Genomic DNA, 6000 nt, shown 5'->3' with positions numbered 1-6000 from the left:
AGTATGGCCTAGTGGATGGAGCACGAGCCTAGGACTCAGAAGGACCTGGGATCTAATCCCAGCTCTGCCGCTTGTCTGCAGTGTGACCTTGGGCCAGTCACTTAACTTCTTTGTGCCTCAGTTACCTCATCTGTAAAATGGGAATTAAGACAGTGAGACTCATGTGGCACAGGGACAATGTCTGAACTAATTAGCTTGTATCTATCCCAGTGCTTTGTACGGTGCCAGGCACACAGTAAATGCTTAACGAATGCCATTAAAAAGAAAAAAAGCATGGCCTGGAAGTCAGAGGACCTGAGTTCTAATCTCTGCTCTGCCACTTGCTTGCTGTATAAGCTTGAGCAAATCACTTTACTTCTCTCTGCCTCAGTTTCCTCAACCGTAAAAGGGGGATTCAATACCTGTTCTCCCTCCTACTTAGACTTTGAGTCCAGTGAGGGAAGGGGAATGTGTCTATTCTGATTAACCTGTATCTACTCCAGCACTTAGAACAGTGCTTCTGAAGCAGCATGGCTTAGTCGCTACAGCACGGGCCTAGGGGTCAGAAGGACCTCTCTATTCCCGGCTCCGCCATGTGTGTGCCATACAGCCTTGGGCAAGATTTTCACTTCTCTGGGCCTCAGTTACCTCATCTGTAAAATGGGGATTAAGAGTGTGAGCCCCATGTGGGACAGGGACTGTGTCCAACCCGATTAATTTGTATCTACCCCAGCTCTTAGAACAGTGCTTGGCACATAGTGAGCGCTTAACAAGTATCATCATTATTATAGTAAGTGCTTAACAAATACCGTAAAAAAATAACAAAACTCACTTGTACTCTCCCAAGTGCTTCATCCAGTGTTCTGCTAGCCATCCACTCCTCCCCCAACAGCACTTTAAGGGTCATAATTGTTTATGAAATCCACCCCATTTAATTTTCAAAACTGAACCTGCTGGGCCTCAACTCAATCACATCAGGTGATTTATTTCGAAAAATTCTGACTCCCAGGTTCCCTCCTCCCCATTACAGCTGCAGAGCGTTAAATGTCGGGAAGGCTATGGACTGGAAGAATTAACCTAGTCTGGTCATGTGGATAGTAAATTTTATTAAAGTTCTTAGTTGCCAGCAGATAAAGATACCAGTAATCCTGAGTGATGCAATATGGGAGGGGGAACTGATCAGGAAACATGGGCTGGGCTAGGCTAGTGGGGGATCGGGCTTCCAAACCTTCAAATTGTGGTATTTACTAAGTGCTTACTATGTGTCAGGCACTGTACTAAGCATTGGGGTAGAAGAGAAGCAGCATGGCCCAGTGGCAAGAGCATAAACCCGGGAGTCATAGGATGTGGGTTCTAATCCTGCCCCTCCACGTGTCTGCTGTATGACCTTGGGCAAGTCACTTAACCTCTCTTTGCTTCAGTTTACCTCATCTGTAAAATGGGGATTAAGACTGTGAGCCCCATGTGGGACAACCTGATTACCTTGTATCTACTCCAGCACTTGGAGCAGTGTTGCACATAATGAGTGCTTAACGAATACCGTCATCATCATTATTATTACCGTTATAAACAAATGGGGTTGGAAACAATCCCTGTCCCATGTGAGGCTCCCAGTCTCAATCGCCGTTTTCCAGATGAGGTAACTGAGGCCCAGAGACGTGAAGTGACTTGCCCAGGGTCACACAGCAGACAAGTGGCAAAGTCGGCATTAGAACCCGTGACCTGCTGACTCCCAGGCTCGTGCTCTAACCACTAGGCTACTTGTATGTCACCTGGGCAGCCCAAAGAAAGTGGGAAGTTGAGGCCAGGGTCACGGAAGAGAGTTATTTCCAGGGAAACCTAGGGTTGGCTTTCAGCTCCGGTTAGATTTTAAGTACATCACTACAGTGTTGTTCCGGGCAGTGCAGCGGCTGCAGTGGGCAGGGTGGTTGGAAGCAGGCGGAAGGCCAGGAAAGGCTTGGTCGCTGGCTGTCCTTGAGGAGCTGGCCATTCCCCGGGGGAGTGCGGGGAGGGAGGGGGTGGCAGCAGAAAAGGCCTCCATGGGCACCCACTCCTCACTGGCTAAGTGTCAGCTGGGGAAGGGACGGGCTGGGACTCAGACCCCCGCACCCCAGGAAGGGGCTTGCCAACAGCCCCCGCTCCAGACCCCAAAGAAAACATCCGCCGGGAGGAGCAATGATCCCGCACAAGGCGACCAGACACCCACACCTCTCCTCTGTTTCCTCCTTCCCCTCCTCCTCTTCCTCTGGGCTCCAAGCTCCAGGCTGCTTCTCCTCCTCCTCCTCCTCCTCCTCCTCCTCGTCCTGCTCCGGCTCCTTGTCCTGACCCTACTCCTGCTCCTGCTCCTCGTTCTGCTCCTGCTCCTCATCCTGCTCTTGCTCCTGCTCCCGCTCCTGGTCCTGCTCCTGTTCCTGCTGGGCTGGGCTCCGGGCGCACTGCGTCCCCACTTGGGCGGAAGCGATCAACAAGCAGAGGAAATCCTGCCCGCCACCGCCACTGCTGTGGGGCCTGCGTGGGAACGGCCAGGCCCGGACAGGTCAGGCCCGGCCCGGGAGCCCTGCCAGCACCAACAATTGTGGACGCCGCTCCCCGCACGGCAGGGGACTGGCCTGGCCCGAGCCGAAAGGACCCGAGCAAGAGCGGCGCGCCCCATGACTGAGTCCAGCCCGGCCCCGGCCACCGCCAGGGTCACTCTGCCCTCCGGCCCCTCAGCCCGCCTTGTGCAGCCGAGCTGGGATGGCGGGGTGGGAGAGGTGAGCAGGCGGGGAACGGCCAGCTCAGCGCCCACCCCCCAGAGCTTCTGCCCTTCTGCTCTTCCTCCTCCTCCTGTATCTCCTCCTTCAATGAATCAATCGATGGTATTTATTGAGCACTTACCTACGGAGCCTCTCCACTTACTGAGCACCTACTGCTTGAAGTTACCTGTACTGGGCCTCTGTTGGTTCCTGGAAACTGCAATAGAAACAAGAGACATGGCCTACCCTTCCTTCCCTGCCCTAGAGTCATTTATTAATCATGACAACAATAGCGGCAGATGCAAGATAATCAGGCCGGGCACAGTCCCTGTCCCACAAGGGGCTCACAATCTGAGGGGAAGGAATCCCAGTCTTACAGATGAGGAAACTGAGGCCCAGAGATGTTATAAGTGACTAGCCTAAGGTTACCCAATAGGCAAGTGGTGGAGCCAAGATTCGAAACGGGGTCCTCTGAGTCCCAGGCCCATGCCCTTTCCAAGCTTCTCTTAGTTTACAATCTAATGGGAAGATACGTAGACATAATTTGCAAAATACATAGAAAAAAGAGTAAGAGTCCAGAGAAAGTGAGAAAAACAAAGTGAGAAGTCCTTTAATAAATAAATTGATAACCACTAGATAATAATAATGATGGCACTTATTAAGCACCTACTATGTGCAAAGCACTGTTCTAAGCACTGGGGAGGCTACAAGGTGATCAGGTTGTCCCACGGGGGGCTCACAGTCTTAATCCCCATTTTACAGATGAGATAACTGAGGCCCAGAGAAGTTAAGTGACTTGCCCAAAGTCACACAGCTGACAGTTGGCGGAGCCGGGATTTGAACTCATGACCTCTGACTCCAAAGCCCGGGCTCTTTCCACTGAGCCACGTTGATAAACATATGAGTCCTGGGTAGGGCATAGTTGGGGTGGACCAACCTTCTTGTGGCAGCAGCCAATCAATCATTCAGTGGCATTCATATGCCACTTAGAAGTATGCCATATGTTGCCAATTTGCACTTCCCAAGCGCTTAGTACAGTGCTCTGCACACAGTAAGCGCTCAATAAATACGACTGAATGAATAATGGATAGATGCCAGGCGAGGCCTAGTGGATACAGCAACGGCCTGGGAGTCAGAAGGACCCGAGTTCCCTTCCCGGCTCTCCCACGCGTCTGCCGTACGACCTTGGGCAAATCGCTTCACTTCCCTGTAGCTCAGTTATCTCATCTGTAAAATGGGGATTAAGATCGTGAGCCCCATGTGGGACAAGAGTTGGGTCCAACCTGATTAGTTTCTAACCCAGCGCTTAGTACAGCGCCTAACACACGGTAGGCACTTAACAAATACCGCAACTATTATTTCTTATTATTATTCTCTAGTGGTAGGGGCTTCTCCCCTGCCACTGCCCCCAACTGCAGGCAGGGATTTTTCACTGCAAAGGGCTAGAAGGACCCGGCGGATGTTGTGGGTCTGGGGGCCCGTCACGACCCCTCCTTCGCCCAGGCCTAGTCTCCGACCACTTCGGGCATTTTGGGGTGGCGGACCCCCCACCCTGGGCAAGGAAGGGGAGGGCAGGGGGAGACATGAGGGGAGGGGCTGGGCTGCGTCTCCTTGTGCTCATCGATGAAACCCGTCTGCCCTCTGGTGGCTGACCCAATTAATAATAATAATAATAATAAAAATAATAAAATAATAATAATATTTATTAAGTGCTTACTAGGTGTCAAGCACTGTTCTAAGCTCTGGGGTAGATACAAGGTAATTAGGTTGTCCCACGGGGGGCTCACAGTCAATAAGGGGAACACGGGGAGACTACAGACTACACCCCCCAGATCTTTTGGGCTGAGGGGTTAAATGATTTGTGCTGGGCTTATCCGGCCATCGGGGGAAAAGGCCATCTGACCTCTGACCTCTTGTGGATCAACATCATGGTGTCACGGTTAGAGCAGGGCCTGGGAATCAGAAGGTCATCCTGGCTCCACCATTTGTCCGCTGTGTGACCTTGGGTAAGTCACTTCACTTCTCGGGGCCTCAGTAACACCGTCCGTCAAATGGGGATTAAGGCTGTGAGCCTCAAGAGGGACAGGGACTGTGTCCAATCCGATTTGCTTGTAATAAGAATGATAATGATAATCATCAATCGTATTTATTGAGCGCTTACTGTGTGCAGAGCACTGGACTAAGCGCTTGGGAAGTACAAGTTGGCAACATATAGAGACAGTCCCTACCCAACAGTGGGCTCACAGTCTAAAAGTCTAATGATAATGATGGTATTTGTTAAGGGCTTACTATGTGCAAAGCACTGTTCTAAGCGCTGGGGGATACAAAGTGATCAGGTTGTCCCGGATGGGGCTCACAGTCTTAATCCCCATTTTACAGGTGAGGTAACTGAGGCCCAGAGAAGTGAAGTGACTTGCCCAAAGTCACCCAGCTGACAAGCAGCGGAGCTGGATTAGAACCCATGACCTCTGATTCCCAAGCCCGTGCTCTTTCCACTGAGCCACGCTGCTTCTCTTAAGTCTAAGAGAAGTCTTCTATGTCATCCGGCAGCACGGCAAAGAGGGGCTTGAGGAGTGACGCCTGAGGCCGGCTCTGGGTCAGCTTCCCTCCGCCACTGTGAAGCGAGGTATGCGGCAGGGGCTGGCCGGGGGCCGGCTGAGTGACCTTGGGCAGGTCACTTCACTTCTCTGTGCCTCAGTTACCTCACCCGTAAAACTAGACTGTGAGCCCGCTGTTGGGTAGGGACTGTCTCTATGTGTTGCCTACTTGTACTTCCCAAGCGCTTAGTACAGTGCTCTGCACACAGTAAGCACTCAATAAATACGATTGATTGATTGATCGATTGATTCTCTGTGCCTCAGTTACCTCATCTGTAAAACGGGGATTAAGACGGTGAGCCCCAAGTGGGACAGGGACTCTGTCTAACCTGACTAGCTTGTATTTACCCCAGTGCTTAGAACAGTGTTTGGCACATAGTAAGCGCTTAACAAGTTCTAGCCTGTGAGCCCGTTGTTGGGTAGGGACTGGCTCTACATGTTGCCGATTTGTACTTCCCAAGCGCTCAGTACGGTGCTCTGCACACAGTAAGCGCTCAATAAATACGATTGAATGAGTGAAATAAATACGGTTGACTGAAATACCACAATAATTATTATGATTACTGTCCCCGTGCCAGGTGGCACCGTGGCATCCCCCTCTCAGACTCCCTACACCCACCCGTGGGTGCGGCCCGGTGTGTGTGTTGGGGGGTCCAGTTGGTGCCTCTGTCTTTTCAGGGTGCCGGGGG

This window comes from Tachyglossus aculeatus, chromosome 25 (assembly GCF_015852505.1).
Source record: "Tachyglossus aculeatus isolate mTacAcu1 chromosome 25, mTacAcu1.pri, whole genome shotgun sequence".
In the NCBI taxonomy this organism is placed as follows: Eukaryota; Metazoa; Chordata; class Mammalia; order Monotremata; family Tachyglossidae; genus Tachyglossus; species Tachyglossus aculeatus.
The sequence above is the reverse complement of the archived record's forward strand: the minus strand, read 5'-3'. Positions refer to the sequence as shown.